Source organism: Zootoca vivipara, chromosome 5 (genome assembly GCF_963506605.1).
Source record: "Zootoca vivipara chromosome 5, rZooViv1.1, whole genome shotgun sequence".
NCBI classification, from domain to species: domain Eukaryota; kingdom Metazoa; phylum Chordata; class Lepidosauria; order Squamata; family Lacertidae; genus Zootoca; species Zootoca vivipara.
In genome coordinates, this window is record NC_083280.1 from 87,783,528 (window position 1) to 87,806,864 (window position 23,337).

At 45.8% G+C, this 23,337-nt stretch overlaps 1 protein-coding gene across 1 annotated transcript in view; it reads left to right on the top strand.

The window, feature by feature from the left end:
- The first annotated feature begins 269 nt into the window (after positions 1-269).
- SORBS1 (sorbin and SH3 domain containing 1) overlaps positions 270-23,337 on the top strand; it is a 171,910-nt gene continuing 148,842 nt past the window's right edge. The window contains exon 1 of the mRNA XM_060275087.1: positions 270-411. The gene's annotated coding sequence lies outside the window, so the exon portion shown is untranslated. The remainder of the gene's footprint in view (positions 412-23,337) is intronic.

Below are 23,337 nucleotides of genomic sequence, written 5' to 3' on the forward strand. Positions count from 1 at the left end.
GGGTAGGATTTCAGAACTCCGTTCCACCCCCACGCGTGGATGCCTGGAGGGATAAATTGCCATTAATACATCCTCTCCTACTCCTCCACCCCACGCAGCAGACACGTGTCGGCGGGGGAGGTGCCGGGCTGCACGCACGCCTCCTCCAGGTGCGGAGGAACGCGCGCTCTCTGCCGAGCGCGGGAAGGGGGGAAAGGCGAGGCGAGCTCGGGCCGCGCTGCGAGAGCGGACGCGGCCCCCGCGAGGCATGCTAATGAGGTGGGCGGAGACGCCTCCCATTGGCCGCCCGGCGCGCGTCTGCCGGTGAAGTCAGGGCTTTTTCTTGTCGCCCCAGGCAAAGCGGCGCGGATTGCTGCGGCGCGCGGCGCTGGAGGAGCTTCTCCTGCGAAAGCGGCGCGGGGACGGAGCGAGGTAAGAGGGGAAAGGGAAGGAACGCGCGCGCGCCAGGGGGAGTCTTGGGACCTGGGTGTCTGTGTGAACTGGGTTGGGAATGCTGCCGCTGCTGCAGCCGCTGCAGCCGCCGCCTCGGACTCTTCCAGGAGGGAATCCGGCTTATCCCGAGAGTGGCTTTGCGGGGGCGCGCGCGCGTGTGCGGGGGCGCGCTTTTGCTTGCTTTAAAGGCCCGGCTCTTGGGCAGTTAATTAAGAGAAGGTTGCTTGGGACGCGCGAGGAGCCTTTATTAGAACGCCTCCCCCGCGTGGATTTAGGGACCTCTTTAGAGAGTTTCGGAACCTAAGCCAAGGTGGTTCTCTCTCTATGTATGTTTATTTTGCAAAAGTCGAACTGCACCCCCCCCCGCGGAGATTCGGGTGCGATAGCAGCCCCACCCGGTTGATCATCGCCACGGCAAACGGGTTTTCTTGACCCGCCCCCCCCCCGCCGCCCCAAGAACTGGGCTGAAGATGGGAGTCCATCTTTAAGGTTGCCTTTTATAGATCGCGCGACCTTGACTTTCGGATGCCGGCGGTGCTGGAGGTTAAGGACCGCCGTGCATTGTTTCTCGGGGAGGGGGGGGGAGGAGGGCAACGCGGTTGGCGTGTGTCCTGTATCTGTTGCTAGGAGCGGTGAAAGTAGCATCTTCTCCGGGAGATCCAGGAAGCGGCCGCTGGTGGCGCGTGGCGGTTCATTCATGGCCCTTTTGCCCGCAGAGAATGGCATTCCTTCCCCTCCTCCGGGCAAAATCCTATGGGGAAGATCACTTGCGCGAGCCCCCATTGGAAAGAAGGAAGGAACGGGAGGTGCGCAGGAGCTGTACTGCATTGGTGCCTGCCTGCAGGGTTGCAGATGACCAAGGGAAAATGCTGCGCTTTGGGGGAATCGGAGAGCAAGCCAAACAGAGGATTTCAAATAATTTGTTTGGACCAAATTTCGGGAGAATAGACTAGCCCAGTGGTCAATAAAATAGATTTAGAAAGCTGGTTGTGTGTGTCTCACTCTCCTCCTGGGTGTTTACATGGAATTGCTGTGGCCGGTTTTTACTGATTTACATGCAGAAATGTAAAATACTTCTGTGGGTTTATTTGGCTGTTTTGTGTTCTTTCTTCTTCTTCTTCTTCTTCTTCTTCTTCTTCTTCTTCTTCTTTTTTTTTTTTTTAAAAAAACAGTGTACATTAGATATTTATTTCCCCCACAGAGCAAGACAAAGGACTGAACGCTTGTGAATTCGCATTTGTGTAAAGAATGAAACCTCTATCTATGGCCTGCCAGGAACATTTACTGTTAGGCCCTGCAGCCCTTCCAGTTTTGAGAATTGCCCCGGGGTGGGGGGGTGTTGGGGTTTCTTGCTAGCATGCTGCTGTGAACACGAAGGCTTCCACTTACTTATTTATTAGGCTATTAGTATAATGAATAAAAGCCACCTCAGGCCTGTTGTACGTATCCTGTTTCCATCAAAGAGGGTGCGCTTGTATTGGCAAACCTTATGCTTCGTTTTAGAAAGGCCATTTGCTGGTACGAATCTATTGTACAAACAATACATTTTCAGGCATGGGAGATGTGTGTACGCTTGGGGCTATTCAGTTGCATTGCTGTTAACTGGAGAGTTGGATTTTCAGGGGGGGGATTCTTGCCTTTCATTTGAAACCCTTGTCCTTTCTCCCCATCAGGATGCTGTGACACAGACTTGTATGTTTTAAATACTATACAGTACATACACAGCTGGGGAGTAAGTCCAGTTTAATGTAATGGGACTTCCTTTTGAGTAGATATGTATAGGATTGGGCTGTAAGTGACCCTCACTGAGACCTTCTGGATAGACTCTGTGGCATAAGTGGATAATAATAATAATAATATTTATACCCCACCCATCTGGCTAGGTTTCCCCAGCCACTCTGGGTGGCTTCCAGCAAAATATTAGGATACAATAATTCATCAAATATTCGCCACACCATTCTCCCAGGCCTGTGCAATTGTGGACTTACTTTCGAAGGGCTTGTAATACATTTACTGTGGCAATTGTAATAAATTTGTTGAACGATGCTGTTTAGTTGCTATTCAGTTGGATCAAAAGGGAAATGTATGACTGAGTACACATAACCAGTGTGCTCGCCCTGCTGGCTTTTGAATCGTCCTGCATGTAACATAATTCACAACGCAGCACCGACTCCTAGGTGTGTGTTTGTTTTTTAAAAATAAATACTGCTGTTTGATGTGTTTTCCCTCAAACCAGCTTCAATCTGAAAGGAAAACTTGAGCCACGTTTGACTTCACTGTTAAGCTGAGGTGTGTACATTTGAGGCAGCCGTTTGCACATGTGCAGATGGCAATCTTAATGGAAAGGAGTTGGGGTTTGCAGGAGTCAGGAAACCAAGGAGTAATGTGCATTGTGTAAAGACCTCCCAGCCCCCCTCTGACTGTGTGCAAATGCAACTTGAAACAGCAGGGGGAAGATGTCCTTGCTGTATTTTAAGCTGCTAATGTGTACATAGCCTAAGTCTTTTCATTGGGTAAGCGTCAAATCCAATTAAATGCATTCAGTAAGCATCCAGATCTCGCCCTCCTTTTCCTTAATTGCCATTAAATACATTTTTACATGCCACAGTTCTAAATGCTATTTTTTTAAAAAGGCCACGAGCAGGCAAACTTTGCTGAGCCTCCTAAAATATTAAGAATGACTTTTTCAGCAAGCTCTGAAATACACAGGATATAACTAACCAGCATGGATATGAACATAAAGCACTTTCACATCACCTAGAAACCCAAAATTAAAGACATATGTACCATAAGATATCCTGGCACAGATGTACAATAGAAATGAGAAGGAAATTAATTGCCTCCAGATTATTAACACTTAACTAGAAAGTTTGACATTGCTCACATGCTTAAGCCAAAACATCCTATTACTAGAAAAGCAGACCCTTGACAATTAACAGTGAAAGTTGGGGACGTAGTTTGTTTTGTAATGAACCCCGTCATAGTACAAGCTAAGCCTTACAAAGAATGGAAATTTGGCCGGTGGTGTTTCTTTGAAAGGCAGTAGCAACCAGGAACATATTTACTAGTACATACAGTATATGCTCTGTAAAATTGTCAGATGGCCTGGTCCAATTGACCAGGTCACGTAGACTACATCTCCCATCATCCTCGACCCATGGCTGTGCTGGCTGGAGCTCATGGGAGATGCAGCCCACAGGATCTGACCTACCTTGAGAGAGATATTCCAGGCCGAGTAGGAAAACGGGAATCGGCACAAACATTCACGCTATTCAAAATAAAATAAAATATGGGGCTCCACAGTTCTGGTCCCCAGTGTGTTACAGATGTTAGACTGTCAGACTGGGACCTGGGATGGTTCAGATCCCCACGCAACTCACTAGATTACCCTGCGCTGGTCACTCAGCCTAACCTGCCTCACAAGGTTGTGTGCATAGCATGGGGAGGTGCTCCTTGGAGGAGAGGTGTAAATGAGTAAATAAATAGGTGTCTCAGGCTGTCTTTTTCAGATGCGGAGTTGCTGCGCCCTTAGAAGCCAAGTGAAACTTCTAGGGGAGATTCCTTCCTTTGCGGTTTGCAGTTAGAAGTGCGCCCAGGTTGCAATTTTTGACACTGGGCTGCCGAGCTGCTCTGCTGTTTTGGCACAGTGCCCTCTTTCAGCCTGGCAGCCGGGGGGGGGGGCAACGTTGAATGCATGGATCGGGAGCGGAGATCTGCCAACAAGCGAGGGAGGAGGACCCTTGTTTCTGATGCGTGGGAAGGGAAAGAAAGGAGCGCTGAGTTGGCAGAGAAAACTGGGCAGTCATCTGCATGGCAATGCAACACTTCCATGAAGTGCTCAACACCAGAGGTGCTGCCATCGGTGTCAAAATCACATGCACACAGCTCTGAATAGAAGCACAGTTTTGTGCTGAGAACTGTTAGGAAGGGCAGGGGGCTGGTCCCCTGGTTGTATCACTGGGAAAACTCTTTAGGGCTTTGAAAGTGGAGAAGGAAGATTGCGTGAAAAGGACCATAGTGACTTTGAAAAAGAATGAGAACCTTTTACAATATATTTGCAGAAACAACAACAAGAAATGGCTGGCTGGATTTAAATACAGTCATACCTCGGTTTAAGTACGCCTCGGTTTGAGTATTTTCAGTTTAAGTACTCCGCGGACCTGTCTGGAACGGATTAATCCACTTTCCATTACTTTCAATGGGAAAGTTCGCTTCAGGTTAAGTACGGACTTCCGGAACCAATTACACTCATACCTCGGGTTAAGTACGCTTCAGGTTGAGTACTCTGCAGACCCGTCTGGAACAGATTAATCCACTTTCCATTACTTTCAATGGGAAAGTTCGCTTCAGGTTAAGTACGCCTCAGTTTAAGTACTCCACGGACCATCTGGAATGGATTAATCCACTTCCCATTACTTTTTCAATGGGAAAGTTCGCTTCAGGTTAAGTACAGACTTCCAGAACCAATTGCGTTTGTAAACCGAGGTACGACTGTAAACATTTACAACTTCATTTATTGAGAACAAGAAGTATAACAGTGTGACAACATATTTCAGTATACAAACAGCAGAATGTATCCTTTGATGTAACAAAGCAGAAATGGTAGTTTAGGGAAGTCAACAGGGAGGGGGGGAATTGGAAAATGTATGCTTAGTAATGTTACTGGTTATTTGTTATGAGAAAAGAAACTTAATAAAATTATTATATTTTTAAAAAAGAAAGTGGAGAAGGAAGACCATTACTGATCTGGCTGCAGGGATTTCCAGAAGCTCTGGGGTTCACTGTGACATCAGTTAAAGCCCCCCCCCCCGGCAGGGGCCTGTGAACTGAGCACCCCTGGATTTAGGAAACTTCTGTGCACCACGCAAAATGCTAAGGATATAGACAGGCTCTGACTGGCAGCCTGCCTCTGAAAAGAGTGAAAGTTGGAGAAAGAAGAGGCTGGTTGCTGGAGCCCTCTTCGAGGCTGGTACCTGGTGGGTGGACTGGCTGTGCTTGATGTCAGCTACATTCCCTCCAGGCCACAGACTTATAATATCACTCAGGACACGAGAAAGGCCTTAGTGAGTGCCGGTTAGCTAGGCAAGGTCTGTCCATTCCTTACCTTATAAGGTTTACTATGGTACACATGCCTCTTTGCAAGAACTAGTGGCCTTGCAAGTGAAAGGCGAGGGGGGGGGTATTATTAATTATTAGGAGAACGGTCACAGCTCCCCCCCTTCTTTCTGGCAATCCTGAGTACAAACAGAGATCTATCTCCATTGCTGTAGCAGTGCATTCTCAGTGATGTGATCAGCTGAGATAAACAGGAAGCAAAGTAGCAGTAATAAAAGAAATACGATTTTGTAATTATGAATCGCATTATAACTGGTGCTGCCCCTCCAGGAACACGACGTTTCTAGAACGTTGCCAAAAATCTCTTTAAAAGACTGCAAAGAGCTAAATGGCCTTGGGTAGCTTTGCCAGCTTCCAGGAACCAAGGATGTTTTTAATTGGGCGTCCTTGTGCCAGGCATAATGGTGGTTAATGAGTTGGAAAAAAGCATCTCTGAGCAGGAAGCTGGCCTTCTTCTCACCTGTCTCACCAGTTGGTTCTCACTGGTCTGGAGTCAGACATCATTCGTGCCTTGGGTCTCATAGGTCCTTTAAGGCAGGCACCTCCAAACTTCGGCCCTCCAGATGTTTTGGACTACAATTCCCATCTTCCCCGACCACTGGTCCTGTTAGCTAGGGATCATGGGAGTTGTAGGCCAAAACACCTGGAGGGCTGCAGTTTGGGGATGCCTGCTTTAAGGCATTGCTCTGTTCTTTGTTCCTGTTTCCCAGATGTAGCAAAATTCATTGAATCCTAGAATCCTAGAGTTGGAAGAGACCCAAGGGCCATCTCATTCAATGGGTCATTCATGCAATGCAGGAATTCATGAGTGCTGAAGCTCACTGGGTGACCTTGGGCCAGTCAAATCCTCTTAACCTACCTCGCAGGATTGTTGTAGGGATTAGCTGAGGAGGGAGGTGTGCCATGTACGCCTTGGAGAAAAAGGTGGGACATAAGCAGGTCAGCAGAATTTAAGAAAGCTGGAGGGGCCAGCCAGGTGGAGATGCCAGTCGCCAACCTGGCATCCAGAGATCTCCATGTGGTCACGATTGGACCCACGCCAGTCGCAAAATGTGCCTGGCGCCTGGCTAATTTCAAACACTGCTCTCCATGAAGCACATTTAGTACCCACCCTTCGCCGGCAGGTCCCAAGGAAGGCGACGACAATTCAAAATCCAGCATTAAAACAGTTAAACTGAAATGAATGAAATGGTTGTAGGTTGCACCCCAAAATGGTACCTCCACGAAGACTACTTTTGAACCTGATGAAACCGCAAAATCTTGAAGATGTTAGAATGGTCACACTGAAATATGTTGCCACTTGGAAGTTTTATTTTCCTTCTTCTAAGATCTGCCCGGTGTGATCCACAAGGAGACAGTCTCTGGGGAAATTAATTATTGAAAGGGTCTGGGTCTGTTTAATATTTTACAATTGCTTTTTGATACGGCTTTCAAATGAATTCTCTCCAAACCGGGGCGGGTAGGCAATAAAATGGGAAAGCAATTAAATATAAAAGCAAGTTGAAAGTGATGCACGATTCGTCCCCAACCCCCCCGAATTCCACATATGGGCTCATGGGGTGTGAACTGGCATTGACTTACCAGAAATGAGACCTTTATATCAGAGTGGTTAGCTTGGCAAAGGTGTTCACCCTGTGTGTATGGCAGCTGTGGAAATGGGATTGTTAGGAAAGAGGTTGAAAAGAACACGGCCAATATCATAATGCTTTTATGCAAATCTATGGGGCTATCACACTTGGAACACTGTTATGTACTGAGCTGAATCCTAGAACAATAGGATTCAGAATCAGCAGTCTGATTGGTCCGCAGGAGCTACCCAATCCAACTCCAGGTGGAAGTGAATCCGCAACCTGATTGGCCTGCAGGAGCAGCCAACCAGGCGGCTGGCAGAAGTGAATCCGCAACCTGATTGGCCTGTAGGAGCAGCCAATCAGGCTGCAGGCAGAAGTCAATCCACAACCTGATTGGCCCACAGGTGTAGCCCTGAAGTAGCCAATCACGCAAGGCCCATTGTGTAAATAATGTATATAAGCAGATGGTTTTGGGAAAAGAGCCATTCTTCTTCTCTTCTTCTCCTTGATGACGATGAGCTGAATAAAGAGCATGAAATTCACTCTCGACTCCGAGTATATTTCAAACACTATGTGCAGTTCCGGTTGCTTCAACTAAATAAAAGATGCCACAGAGCAGGAGAAGTTTCAGAAAAGGGTGAGTGTTTTCGAAGCTACCAACATGAGTCTAACCAGACTGCGGGAGGCAGTGGAGGACAGGAGTGCCTGGCGTGCTCTGGTCCATGGGGTCATGAAAAGTCAGACACAACTGAACGACTAAACAACAACAATCGGCCAATTGTGACCAAGTGAAGGTGCCTGGGTGTCAGGATGGTGCCTGACATCACCACCATCTGGAGATCCCTGGATCTGCTCTGTTTTGACACACTAATACCACATCTTGTAGAATCAGTTGTACATATTTTACCTGCACAATCGGAATGAATTTCGGGAACCAAAATGCTTTTTCTGTGCTGCCAGAGCAGTGAACAATGTTATGGCTAATAGTTGTCACTTGTCTTCACTTACCCCACCTGTCTGCCCTGCTCACAGTTGTGAAGAATGTCCATACACCACTTCTTCTTCTTTGGCGATCTCTGCGAGTAAGATTGTCTTCCATAAACCACTCTTCTAAACCACAGAGCCCTAGGGCTTGCTGATCAGAAGGTCGGCGGTTTGAATCCCCACAATGGGGTGAGCTCCCGTTGCTCGGTCCCTGCTCCTGCCAACCTAGCTGTTCGAAAGCACGTCAAAGTGCAAGTAGATAAATAGGTACCGCTCCGGCGGGAAGGTAAAGGTGTTTCTGCGCGCTGCTCTGGTTTGCCAGAAGCGGCTTAGTCATGCTGGTCACATGACCCGGAAGCTGTACGCCGGCTCCCTTGCCCAGTAAAGAGAGATGAGCACCACAACCCCAGAATCGTGTGCGACTGGACCTAACGGTCAGGGGTCCCTTTACCTTTACCTTTTATGAGTAAGATTGTCTTCCATAAACACAGTTTTAACAATGGGTCCGTAAGTGACTGTGGAGGCCAATTCTGGATCCACATGTCCTTCCGCAGTGGGGACATAGGTTTCCGGGTGGGAGTTGATCATGGTGTGGATTTGCCAAGTGTGCCTTCCTCTTAGCATGTTTCTCCCTTGCGTCCTGAGTTTGAGTGTCTTCAAAGCCCATGACACCTTTGGTAAAGGCTGTTCTCCAGTTGGAGCGCTCGCAGGCCAGTGTCTCTCAGTTGTCAGTGTTTGTACTACATGTTTAAAGATTTGCCTTGAGACAGTCTTTAAACCTCTTTTGTTGACCACCGGCATTACGATTTCCATTTTTAAGTTCGGAATAGAGTAGTTGCTTTGGAAGACGATCATCAGGCATCCGTACAACATGACCAATCCAACGAAGTTGATGTTGAAGAATCATTTCTTCAACACTTCAACAATATCCCTACACTATGAATGGTTGGTGTCACCATTAAGAAAAAGAGGTAGGAATATGCCAATACAGTATATATGTGGACTGTGCCTGGATAAAGTGATTTTTCTTTTAAGTTCTCAAATTTCTTATCCTTGCTCAAGGTTGTCATCTGAACTAGCCAGGTGTTAAACTGAGAATCACAGCCAGTCCATCATTTGAAAAATAAGACATTATAGCTTTCTTGCCCCAAAATGGCAACTAGACATTCTGTTTTGGTGACTGTAACCTTGGTTTAAGGATCCATTGATGCCTAGCTTATATATCTTGAGTTTCTAACGCTGCCAACAGCGTTCTCTGCAGCCTTCTCAGGTGTTTTTTTGCTGGGCAGAGATGTGTCCTTGGTCTTTGGCAATGCCTCTTGCTTCCCTGGATGAAGGATGAAGAGGTCAGTGTGTGACTGTAGACTCTCACAGAGTTAAGAGCCGCATCATGGGATCTGCCAACTGGCCTTGCCCACTGTTCGAATGTAGTCCCTGGAAGCTCTGGTAGAGAAAGATTCTCCACTCCAGACTTACATGGCTGCCCTCCTTTTTGTAGAAGAATATCCAATATGACAGCTAGGGAGGCAACAGATATTCAAAGCCTTTCATCACTCCTGGAAGGCACCCAAGCAAACTTGGACAACGGCCAGACTACATACGACGCTAAATGTGCCACTGAATTATTGTGTTGCTTTACTTTTAATAGCAGGAGTGCCTGATCAGTTTGGGGACTTCAAGGCAAAGAGAGCATTTTAAAACCCTTTCTTCACCCACCATGGTTTCAATGTGCCATGTCAGGTGTGGATCATTCGCAGTATGGAGCTATGCCCGTAGTATGCTGCTACACTGTGGTTCTTGGGCTTGCCGATCAGAGGGTCAGCGGTTTGAATCCCCACAACAGGGTGAGTTCCCATTCTTCTGTCCCAGCTCCTGCCAACCTAGCAGTTCAAAAGCACACCAGTGCAAGTAGATAAATAGGTACCGCTGCGGTGGGAAGGTAAACAGTGTTTCCATGTGCTCTGGTTTCTGTCAGGGTGTTCCATTGCACCAGAAGCAGTTTAGTCCTGCTGGCGACATGACCTGGAAAGCTGTCTGTGGACCAACTCTGGCTCCCTCGGCCTGAAAGCGAGGTGAGTGCCGCAACCCCATAGTCGCCTTTGACTGGACTTAACCGTCCAGGGGTCTTTTACCTTTACCTTTTTGTTTACAGTTACAGGTAGGTAGCCGTGTTGGTCTGAGTCGAAGCAAAATAAAAAAAAATTCCTTCAGTAGCACCTTAAAGACCAACTAAGTTTTTATTTTGGTATGAGCTTTCGTGTGCATGCACACTTCTTCAGATACCATGCACACGAAAGCTCATGCCAAAATAAAAACTTAGTTGGTCTTTAAGGTGCTACTGAAGGAATTTTTTTATTTTGCTTTTTGTTTACAGTTGATTCTGGAATGAAAGGATTGTAGGAATCGGACATGTGTAAGAACAAAATGCACATGCATGCCTGTCATGAACTGGCAATGGGGAGGAGGAAGAGAGAGGAAGAGGCGAGGGGTGTGGCCGGGACTGGGACACACTGGGGCAAGCTGGGGATGGGGAAGGAGAGGTTGGTGTAGGGAGTTCTCACGGAGTGACAGAGGTTGGGGGTCAGTGCACAAGAATCAAAGCAACAGGACCCATCAGCAGAACCAGCAGGGCTTCTGTCTCCTTGAACCCAACAAGCTCTGAGGTGTAGGGAGCACTCCTGGAGGCTGAGGCAGGCAAGGGCCCACAGCCCAGCTTCTTTAGCTGGCCAGGTGGGGCTCGCTAGCTCTAGGAGGAGGGTTGGTGATTCCTCAGCTGGAGAAGGCTCAGAACAGGTGAGAGTCACCTGCTTAATCAAGCCCAGATGCTGCAATCACCAGGCAAAGTGTAGAAAGGCAGCAGAGCTTGTGTCTGCTCAACTGCTCCATGTTGAAGGACCTCGGCAGAGATGCTCCAGGATCTCTGTGGCACAGTGCTTTGGACTTTGGACATGTGGATTGACTGGGGAGTTGACATACTGACTTGCCAGCAGGTAGGCCAGGGGTTCAGGACCAAGACCATGATGGCTGTCCTTTGTCAACAACAAATTGTTGCTGTTTTTCGTGTTGAATATACAGTGGTACCTCGGTTTATGAACACAATTGGTTCCGGAAGTCTGTTCATAAACTAAAGCGTTCATAAACTGAAGCAAACTTTCCCATTGAAAGTAATGGAAAGTGGATTAATCCGTTCCAGGCGGGTCCACGGAGTACTCAACCTGAAGTGTACTTAACCCGAAGCATGGGTGTAATTGGTTCCGGAAGTCTGTTCATAAACTGAAGCGTTCATAAACTGAAGCAAACTTTCCCATTGAAAGTAATGGGAAGTGAATTAATCCGTTCCAGATGGGTCCGCGGCGTTCATAAACCGAAAATTCGTAAACCGAGGTCCCACTGTATGCTATATGTTAATTTATAAGTTAATAGGTATATAAAGCCATTTGCACATAACAAAATATGTATTTTATCAAAGGAATTGTTGAAATGAAATACAATTAGGAGGTACATTAATAGTGAAATACAATTAAGAAGAAGTAACGGTATATTTTTGGGGAGCCCCCAAGATAGTGGAGACCTAAGCCAGGCATCCCCAAACTGTGGCCCTCCAGATGTTTTGGCCTACAACATCCCTAGCTAACAGGACCAGTGGTCGGAGAAGATGGGAATTGTAGTCCAGAACATCTGGAGGGCCGAAGTTTGGGGATGCCTGCCCTAAGCTATAGCCTGTTTAGCTTATACATAATTCCGGCACTGACTGTACTGCAAGGTTAGTATTCTGCTGGGCATCGCAAAACAGGATAGCTACTTTCTTACACTTTATTTATGTATCGTAGGAAGGGACAGCTGGTTTGGGGGAAGAACATAAATGTGTCATTGTGTTAGATACTGGCGAATAGCAGATGACTATAATGACTTTGGAAACCAGAATGCCCCTGAGAAGTTTATTTCTTTGAGGGGTAGGCAAACGTCTGCCCACAGAAAATCCTCCAGACATTACCAGATCTAGGAACTAGATGAGTTTCATGCTGATTTCTACATTGCTTAAGAAAGAACTGTGGGAAGGGAGAGGTTGTATCCAAATTCCCTGCTTGTATTTAACGTTCTTTCATTGTGTCATTTTAAGGTGAAGTTGAGTAGTGCAGGATTAAAATGCATAAAAGGGTGGTTTTTTTGGTGGGCCACTAGGGACTGGTGGCAAGACTCCAGTTACATGCATATTGGGTGCTCAGTAATGGATTCAGCCTTGCCTGTAACACTTTGTCTCAAAACTGCACCAGGAACATAAATTCAGATGTTTGGGAACACAGCAATTGTGTTGGCTGTGAATAGATAATTCTTTGGCAGATACTTCAAGGAATTGATTGGTTGCAGAAGCTTAATGTGCTGTTCTTTAATACTCAAAGACTCTCTTTCAGCTCCTCTTCTTAAAATATTAAGGGAAACATTTTTAGAGTGGCCAAACAGCTAAGAGCCTTGTTTTCAATAAGAGGTTGTCCAATCCACATTCTGGCTGCCTGTTCATATGAATCACATTTGTGCTGTACAGTACATTATAATCCTAGGCGCTCATGCAATGAGTCACAGTGGCCTTCACGGTTCTTGACTAAGGATGGTCATGATTCTTGTGAGGCAAGATATGAAGGAGGGCACCCCCCTCTCTTGCAACTGGCCCTCTGAGCAGATTTCATTTTAAACAGTGGCAGCTAAATATCGCGATACACCAATATGTCACAGCGTCTGAAATAAGGATGGAGCTATGTCAAGGCACTGGCTGGCTTCACAGTTTAACACATTGTAAACTTTGTATGAGAAATTGGGTTGGCAAAAACGGAACTCCACAGCGCCATCTGGTGTCCCAGTGCGGTAATGCATATACAACACATATAAAGCGTTCTAGTTACAGGTAGGTAGCCGTGTTGCTCTGAGTTGAAGCAAAATAAAAAAATTCCTTCAGTAGCACCTTAAAGACCAACTAAGTTTTTATTTTGGTATGAGCTTTCGTGTGCTTTCGTGTGCATACACGTGTATCTGACGAAGTGTGCATGCACACGAAAGCTCATACCAAAATAAAAACTTAGTTGGTCTTTAAGGTGCTACTGAAGGAATTTTTTTTTACATATAAAGCACCTTTTCTTTGCCAGTGTAGCTGAGCCCCAAGATTGTCAGCTGCTAGCACATTCATGTTTGCTTTATTGTACTAGCTACTAAGTTGCGCTTGGGGCAAACTACTTCCAAGTTTGCAGTGTTTGGATTCCTAGTTGTTTGAGTACCAAGGTGTTTGAGAACCAAGGTACCACTGTAAGATGATAAAGGCAAAGATGGCTGCACGACCAGCCCTTTTGTAGGGTCTGCCAGGGTCACGCCCATCTACCTGGGCACACACAGGGGGAGGATGTTCCAGCCCAGGTGTGACAGGAAGTCCTCCTGGCTAGAGCAACATTCCCGTGTGTGTCCACTCTGGGCAACCTGGAAATGTTGCATTTGACTGCTTCAGTGATTTTACAACCCACATCTGGGAGGCAGCGAGAGGAAGGGGGAGGAGGACTTAAAGGATTGCCACCAGGGAGAGAGGGGAAATTTCTGTCCAGGCGGATTTTTAAAAATGGGCAAAACGACTGGGTTTTTTTTGTTTTGTTTGCAGTAACCCAATAAATTTTTTCTAGTGCATTAGACTCAGATCTAAGGCACCCGGCTAAGAGGGTCTGCGGCAGAGAATCACAACAGAGCAGCATCTTAAACTGCAAGTTAAAGTTGCCAACTCTCCCGAATGTTCCTCCGAGGGAAAGAGAATGCAGGAAGATATGGGCTTCAAGTTGATGAAAAGACAGCTACCCTGAACACACCTCAAGTTGACAACCAATGGGATAGTAGATGCTCCTGGAAGTGGATGTTACCTGTGGAAGGGGCGTGGCTAATCTGTCGTTTGCCACGCCCCTTCCCCAGGCAACAACCACTTCCAGCAACACAGAACTCTGATGTCTTGCACACAGGTAGGCTGGCCCTAGGGGATAGGAGCCTTAGAAGCAACTGTGTTAATATAGAAAGTGCTTTCCAGAAACCCCTGCGAGAAACTGCATTGTTTAAATGAGCTGTCACATTTTTAAATGTTTGTGTCCACCACCCAGATCAGCAGCACAAGTAAGTGGTTTTCAGGAGCACCTGCCCGAAACCTGTAACATCAATTCCCCACCCACCTCTTATTCTAGAGTACGCCGTGCATGTGAAATTTAAAGATGGAAAGTGCGATATGCATTGAAATCCACAGAGAGCTTTTTAAAAACGACAGGTCCTTGTTTTAATTAAACACCTGCATGAAATTGCAGGAAAGGTGCTGCTTGGATATGCTTCCATTTTAAATGAGATTGCATGTACAGGTTTTAATTTGGAACAGAGTTTTATTTGTTTTTAGGTCCCCGAAACCTAGTTTCGGGCCTTCGAGCCTGAGCCTCTGAGTTAGAGCAGAATGAATGAAAAACAAAAGACTCATAAAGCTGCACCTGTATTCTGGCTGGAATGGAGAGCATACCTGAAAAGGTGCCACAGAACTCCCTTTAAACAGCTGCAGATTCTCAAACCTTAACACTTAACACATGGGTATTCAGGGACCCACATTTTACTGATGGTCAATCCATTGCCACTGCAGCCTGCAGGTGGGGCTAACATGATGGAATCCTCTTCTGTGCAGGAAAAATACCCCATAGCCCAGGGGTAGGCAACCTAAGGCCTGGGGACCGGATGTGGCCCAATCGCCTTCTCAATCTGGCCCACGGACGGTCCGGGAATCAGCGTGTTTTTACATAAGTAGAATGTGTGCTTTTATGTAAAATGCGCCTCTGGGTTATTTGTGGGGCCTGCCTGGTGTTTTTACATGAGTAGAATGTGTCCTTTTATGTAAAATGCATCTCTGGGTTATTTGTGGGGCCTGCCTGGTGTTTTTACATGACTAGAATGTGTCCTTTTATGTAAAATGCATCTCTGGGTTATTTGTGGGGCCTGCCCGGTGTTTTTACATAAGTAGAATATGTCCTTTTATGTACAATGCATCTCTGGGTTATTTGTGGGACATAGGAATTCGTCTATTCCCCCCCCCCAAAAAAAAATAGTCCGGCCCACCACATGGTCTGAGGGACGGTGGACCGGACAACAGCTGAAAAAGGTTGCTGACCCCTGCTGTAGTGTATCGGATATAAAGGCTCTAGCCCAGCTTTCTGCAAGATACACTGATTCTCTGCATTTGATTTTTCTTTTTTCTCATGGACATTCCCTCCCCATGGGGGAACATTCAATTATATGAGCAGTCTGAAGTGGTATGACACAAACACAGGTTGATCTGTGAAAACTAGGCTTTGGTCAGCATGGCATCTATGCAATCTTGTGCCATGGCAATGTTTAGTGCATTTGCAGCCAGCCACCTTTAAAATGTTAATAAGCAATAGCTGTATGTTCCCGTAAGGCCTGCTCTTAGCTTTCTGCTTGTGGTTTTCTTGGGGGGGGGGGCATGAATGCTGGTTTGCATGAAATTCTAAGTCAGTGAGGTGGTAGGGTTGCCATATTTTGAAGAACAAAAAAGAGGACAAGTTTCACCGATTTCTTCCCTTAACTACAAATTGCTCTGGCAACTTTCATGTTAAATACCCTTACTATATGTAGGCTATAGAAGCTGTGATATATTGCTTGTAGCAATGTTCTTCACTTTCAGCAACAAAATAATAATAATACATATTGCCCCCTCACTTGCCACAGGAAAGTATTTGGGCTCGCCCGTGTTCACATCTTTGTGAACATAAGCGTGCACCGAACCATTTATCAAACTGTTTAACATGTGCACATGAACTCTTCTTAAGGGCAGGCAGATGTTAACTCTTGCCCTCCCAGACGACTCCTCCAAGATCTTGTAGCTGAGCCAGCGTCTTTGGTTCAGCCACAAGAGAAGGGATTTATACAGTACAGTGGTACCTTTGGTTAAGAACTTAATTAGCTCCGGAGGTCCGTTCTTAACTTGAAATTGTTCTTAACCTGAGGTACCACTTTAGCTAATGGGGCCTCCTGCTGCTGCCGGGCCGCCACAGCACGATTTCTGTTCTCATCCTGAAGCAAAGTAATTAACACGAGGTACTATTTCTGGGTTAGCGAAGTCTCTAACCTGAAGAGTCTGTAACCCGAGGTACCACTGTATGTAGCTAGTTTAAGATGCTGCTCTGTTGTGATTCTCTGCCGCAGACCCTCTTGGCCGGGTGCCTTAGATCTGAGTCTAATGCACTAGAACAGGGGTTCCCAACAAAATTTTCTCGAGGACCCTTCATCGAGCCGCTATTGTGACAAGGACCCCTATTAATTCCTAATCCTAAAATTAAAAAGTGAGAGCCAAATTAAGAGTCTTTTTATATTTTATATTTATACGTTTTTTACAGTTACAACAGAGTACTCCATCAGTATACAGTTAGTTTTAATTTTCAGTTCTTAATGAGATGAACCACTTTTTAACCAACGGTCCATTTTTAACTACGCAAACTGTAGCTTCCGCGAAAAACAACGCTTTGTTTACAAATACTACTGTTTTGCAAAGAGGCAGCGCGCGCCAGGGAGGAGGGAGGGGAATGGAGAAGACAGGGTACCTGCGCAGTAGCGCACAAATGAAGCCGACGTGCGCAAAGCATCTTGGGGAGGTGAGCGTTAGTATATTGCGCGCGCTGCCTCTTTGCAAAACAGTACTGTTTGTAAAGCGCCACCTAACGGCATACAGAACTACTGCCTCTATCTAATTCTAGTTTTGCGCTAGACTCTGCTCATGCAGGAAGCGGCCAAAACAAAAAATCTGTTATCATACGAAATATATTTAATATATTTTTTAGCATCTTGCGGACCCCTCTGGCATAGCTCGCGGACCCCTGGGGGTCCGCGGACCACCTGTTGGGAACCACTGCACTAGAAAAAAAAATTCTTGGGTTACTGTAAACAAAAAAACCAAACAAAAAACCCCAGTCATTTTGCCAACTTTTAAAAATCCGCCTGGACAGAAATTTTAATCCTGAAAAAGAGGGCGTGTCCTGGAAATCCTACACTGTGGTTTGTTTCCTCCCGGATCAGCAAAGGAAGCAGCAAGGTGGTTGTGGTTTAAGTTGTGTGTGTGTGTGTGTGTGTGTGTGTGTGTGTGTGTGTGTGTATGTAGCTAGACATAGTTCCATACTCTGGATTATGGTTATGTGTGAAAAGGGTCATCTTTAATTGTATGATTATAGAAAATCAAAAGTTCAACATAAGGTAAAGCAATGCAGATCTATCACTCAACAAGCTTTGAGACCGTATCGCAGTGGAACCTTGGTTTACAGTGGAACCTTGGTTTATGGCCTCGGTCCAGTATACCTGAAGGAGCGTCTCCACCTCCATCATTCTGCCCAGACACTGAGGTCCAGCACCGAGGGCCTTCTGGCAGTTCCCTCGTTACGAGAAGCCAAGTTGCAGAGAACTAGGCAGAGGGCCTTCTCGGTGGTGGCGCCTGCCCTGTGGAACGCCCTCCCAACAGAAGACATCTGAAGGCAGCCCTGTTCAGGAGGCTTTTAATGTTTAATAGATTACTGTGTTTTATTTTTCTGTTGGAAGCCGCCCACAGCCAGATGGGCGGGGTATAAATAATAAATTATTACGAACTTAATCCGTTCCGGAAGTCCGTTCTTAAACCAAGGCGTGCTTTCCCATAGCAGCGGGGGACTCAATTTACAAAATAGAACACACTCGACAGGAAGTGAAATATGTTCTGCTTCCAAGGCGAAGTTCACAAACCAAAACACCTACTTCCGGGTTTGCAGCATTCTTAATCCAAGTTGTTCATAAACTAAGCTGTTCTGAAACCAAGCTACCACTGTACAGCAATGGCTTGTACCCACCAACCAACCAGCAGTTGTATTATCTGAGCAAGATGAATTCTTCCTCTCTGCTAGTTTGATGGTCTTCCCGCAGGCAGTCCTCCATTTGAAAGTAGATTAGTTTAGGAGTTTGTGGTTTTTTTAAAGTACAGTACGCAAAAATATGCTTAAGGGAGTGGTTCTGTTTTCTTTCTCAGCTGGGTAATTGCTTTACCACACTGATAGATAGTGGCATTGTGTGGATCACAAGGCTGAGCTGGAATGGGAAGAAGGAGTGGTAGAGAGGCTGCTGTTTGACATTACAGATCAGACTTGTTTTTCCTCCTCTAATCACTCCCTCTGCTTCAAGTCCAGAAACAAAACAAGCTTTTAAGTTCCTGTCTCTCTGGCACACCTCTCGGGCACATACTCAAAGCTGAGGGCCCAAGCTTAAAGAACTCTTAACTCAAGAGAACCCCGTTGTCTCAGAAAGCAGGTGCCCAGCATAATGTCTGCTTCACTTGGGTTGCTTACAAACCATCCTTTCCCTGCAGAATTGCCTGCACTCTCCTTTTACGGAGCAGAAGTAGACTACAGAGAATGTTTTTTAGTGCCAAGGGTAGGAACAACATAGCTCAAAATGGCCAGACAGCGCCAGCCCACCCATGAGGGAAGGCGAGGCAACCGCCTCAGGCGGCTGGATCCACAGGGGCAGCACATCCCGGTGGAGGTCTTTATTCCGTGCTTGTTCCTGATATAGATCTTCACGCATCCCTTCTTCTCTAGCGGGGAGAGGGCTACCATTTTGCGTTTCGCCTCAGGTGTCAAAATATCTTGAGCAGGCCCTGTGGTCAGGTAGCAAAAACCACTGTCTGAGTTGGTTGGCAAACCTCTCTGTTCTTTACCAGCAGAATAAATTTGATATGCGTGTGTTGTTCATAGATTGCTTATCCATGCTCAAATAAAACATGCTTTCTGGTAACGTTTCAGTAATTCCATTTTCAGCAAGGAAACAAAGAAGCACATAAAGCTAAAGAGTCGAAGGGTTTTCCATTCGCATTTCCTTTCTTTCCGCTCCTCTACTCCAGTGGTTTTTGAGGAGCTGGCAAAATGATAGCGACACATTCCACCTCTTCGCTGGGAGAAAACCTTGGGTCAGTTTAACAGTGCACAACTAGTTCATTTGCATGACTAGCTCTTTTTTTTTCATTAACCAGCCCGCCATCACATGACCAGGCTGTGGGATTTGGAGTGGAGGTCACCATGATCGTTTGTGGGGTTGCTATGCAGCGTCAACCGCAGCTTCTTGGTATAAGCTTCTTTTGTCGGGGGGACGACACTCCATTCTTTGGGAGATGGACTCCCCGTCAGAAATCCAGAAGCACCTTGGGTCTTTTAGTAAGAAAAAGAGAGTACAGTGGTGCCCTGACTTACGAATTTCATCCGTTCTGAAGGCACCTTCATAAGTCGAAAAATTTGTAAGTCGAAAAACGCCATTGGAAACGCGATTTCCCATAGGAATGCATTGGAAATGGAAAAAATCGTAAGTCGAAGCAACCCTATCTAAAAATTCGTAAGTCGAAAAATCCCTATCTAAAACCGCCACAGTTTTTTTCCGGATGTCGAGACATTCATAAGTTGAAAAATTTGGTTGTCGAGTCGTTCGTAAGTCAAGGTACCACTGTAGATGAACTTTGTCCTTTCTACCTCGTACCTCTACCCCAGCGCCTTTTTCATTAGGCATAAAGGTTGTGCAGAGAGAGAGAGCAGAATGTAAAAGATATTTTTTAAAAACACCTAGGTACACATGCATGCTCATCTACATAAAATGGTTTATGCTATATACAACTTAGGAGCACAACACCTCAAGGACCGACCGCCTTTCCCCATATGAACTGACCCAGACCTTGTGATCATCACCTGAGGCCCTTCTTTGTGTGCCTCCTCCATGAGAGGTCCAGAGGGTGGCAACCCGAGAACAGGGCCTTTTCTGTGGTAGCTCCCAGTTAGTGGAATGCTCTCCCCAGGGAGCCTTTGTGACATAACTTTAGGCATCAGACCAAAAACATTCCTCTTCTCCCAGTCCTTTGGCTAATTAAGCAATCTGTGGCCTGTCAAACTTTGTGAGTGGGGTTTTGTTTTGTTTGTTACTATGTTATGGATGTTTGTGTTTCTATACTGTAAATTGCCCTGTGATCCTCAGATGATGGGCGGCATACGGATTTAACAAAAATAATCAAAATATACATGTGGGATGTTCCCATGATGTTCTAAACTGGTATAGTCGGAACGCTCAAGCAAAAGTCCAGATGGAGAGAGCCAGAAGCTTCACAATTGCAGAATACATGAGACTTCCATATTCCTGATTTGGTGGATTCCAGGGCTTGGATTTAATCTTGACTTGGGTTGTCGTTTTACTGAAATACAATTTATCTTTGACAAAAGGCGGTCTTTGGAAGCGAGGAAGTTCCATAGTTTAGTGCCGGAGCAGGTACATTTGCAGCCAAAGGATCTCTTAATTGCAGGATTGGGCAATGCCTGCATTCGAAACCTTGAAGAACCACTGCTAGTCAGAGGCAAGACAGTACAGAGCTGCAAGGCCAGTTTTGTTTACTATTATTATGTTGAAAATTAGATTAGCAATGGCCTCTCTTGTGTCTGCTCACAAAAGGATGGGTTAAACTGCAAATACCAACAGCTCACATGCCTCACCGTCTTTTCTTTCTTGTATTACGTTTATATAGTCAGAACCTCATCCTGCCTAGGTGCCTTAATTGTGGATAAAGTAATGGAATGCTTCAGGGTTTTTTTTTACGGGATCTAATAGTGCTAGAAAGGACATAAATGTGCACTGTTTTGGTCTATGACAGATAAATCTGTTGGAACCGTCATGTTCGATGGGCTGTGCCTTTAGCACAAAAGAGCAGAGCTTGGCGTGGAATAAAGCTCACTTCTCCCTCACCGACTGTATACAATCTTGCCTGTTCTGTTCTGTGTATTTCTCCGAACTGTTTATATTGCTTCAAATATCATTGCACAACAGAACTTGGCTTGGGGCTGCTGCAAAAGGTATTTCATTCCATGTAGGGGCTTAGTCTCCCAGTGCTATTTTAGTTCGAAGTTCCTCATGAAGTTGTGACTTCATTTCATGTTCATGCACGGGGGCCGGTCCTGAGCAGCTTCCTTGCTGAGTCGTGGGTGCTTTTTGGCAACCACAGAATCAAATAATTGTAGAGCTGGAAGGGACCACGAGGGCCGTCCAGTTCAGCCCTTGCAATGCAGGGATCTCTTGCCCGACGTGGGGCTTGAATCCACGACCCTGAGTCTCATGCTCTTCCGACAACTAAGCTATCCTCAGGGACCTGCTTTGGTTCTTGCAAGCCCTCCTATCCAGGGCTTTTCAGGCAGTGCATTAAAGATTCAACTTCTGTACTGAGGAACGCTAAATTCTATGCTTAAGGGTCAGAAAATGCTGAGCAATCAAATAATGTTCTATTCATAATTCATGCAAGCGTTCAGAGCCAGGCAAATTTGTATTCCAGATCAGATAACTCTGGATTTCAGTTACATGAGTGCAATCTACTGTTCCCCCACCTTGTTATATAACTTTCCTTCAGTTTTTTCTTATCTTTGCTCCCTTCCATGTCAGTCTTGCATCTATGCCTCTTCTTCCTTTTCCCAAAGCCCACTGGCTTCTGTAGCGGCTGCTTCTATGCCTGTGGGAAGGTTCTTCATACAATCAAGCCATCTTTTCACTTGCCTCCTCTCTATAGCCCAACTTTTTAAGATGAGGGAGCTGAACACTATTGGGGAGGGCATCCTAAGTCAGTGTGAAATACATAGAGCAAATAGGGACGCTGGTGGCGCTGTGGTCTAAACCACTGAACCTCTTGGGCTTGCCGAACAGAAGGTCGGTGGTTTGAATCCCCGCGATGGGGTGAGTCCCCGTTGCTCTGTCCCAGCTCCTGCCAACCTAGCAGTTTGAAAGCACACCAGTGCAAGTAGATAAATGTGGCGAGAAGGTAAACAGCATCTCCATGCGCTCTGGCTTCTGTCATGGTGTCCTGTTGTGTCAGAAGCAGTATAGTGCTGCTGGCCACATATATATATATATTTGTCAATTTTGCCCAAGAAGCTCAATAACTTTGCCCCCCAAAATCTCAACAACTCTGGATTTTCACGGTTTGAAATACAGCAACCCTGGTCATTTACTCTGGAAAGGTAGAGAAAAGTGTCTGTTTGGTTGGGAAATGGAACTTGCACGCTTGCTCAAATCTATTTTTTTAAAGTCACAGAATTGTTGTGTGTCCCTGTGGACTGACTAAAACTTACATATGGTCTCCAGGTTAGGGGTTTAGCCATTACTTTCCTAGGTTCTGAGGTACCTATCAATTGATTCCATTGAACATAAAGAGATCACTTCTGTTCCAGACAGCGTCATTGGAGCAAACAATTTTTTCAGCTCCGCAAACACAAAACCGCAACCTCATTAGTGGCACGAATAACATTTCATCCGACTTATGCGGTGCGTAACTGAGAAGCCTCGAAACAGTTGGGAGTGAAATATGATGATAATATAGGAGCGGAAACGTGTCGTTCTGAGCTCCTTCTCCAAAGTATGTGACAAGAGCTTGAGTTTTCAGTTACAAGCAGAAGAATGAGGGAGGGTGGCAGGAAAAGAGATGAATGTGGGGCTAGAGTAGAAACGGGGAGCAGGATCTAGCTGATAGGCATCCCCACCCTTCAGGAGATTTTGAAAACGTGGACAACCATTGCAGGGACATTGGGTGACACAAAGCATTGCTGGCTTGAATTAGAGCTGAAAAGGCAATGTTGGAATGAGAGACAAAGGATGCACAAGCGAATTCCTCAATGATACATTGGGCAATAGATATTGGTCATAATATAGACCAGGCATCCCCAAACTGTGGCCCTCCAGATATTTTAGCCTACAACTCCCATGATCCCTAGCTAATAGGACCAGTGGTCAGGGATGATGGGAATTGTAGTCCAAAACATCTGGAGGGCTGAAGTCTGGGGATGCCTGATATAGACAGGGAAGCATGGGAATGAGGGATATAAAATCTAAGGTCTAAGAGAAAATGATATATCAATGGTATCTAAACGCCGAGTAAACTGTAAAAAATGTATAAAACTAAATCAAGTAAGTGTTGGAAATGTAAAGAGAAAGAAGGTTCTTTTTATCGTATGTAGTAAGTTCTTGTAGTAAGGTGAAGGCTTACTGCAGAATGATATACAACGAAATAAAAAAAGGATGCTTAAAAGAACGTTTGTGAAAAAAACAAAACCAGAAGCCTTTCTCTTGGGAATTATAGGGACAGAACCACCTAAGTTGTATAGAAATTTATTCATGTACGCAACTGCAGCAGCAAGAA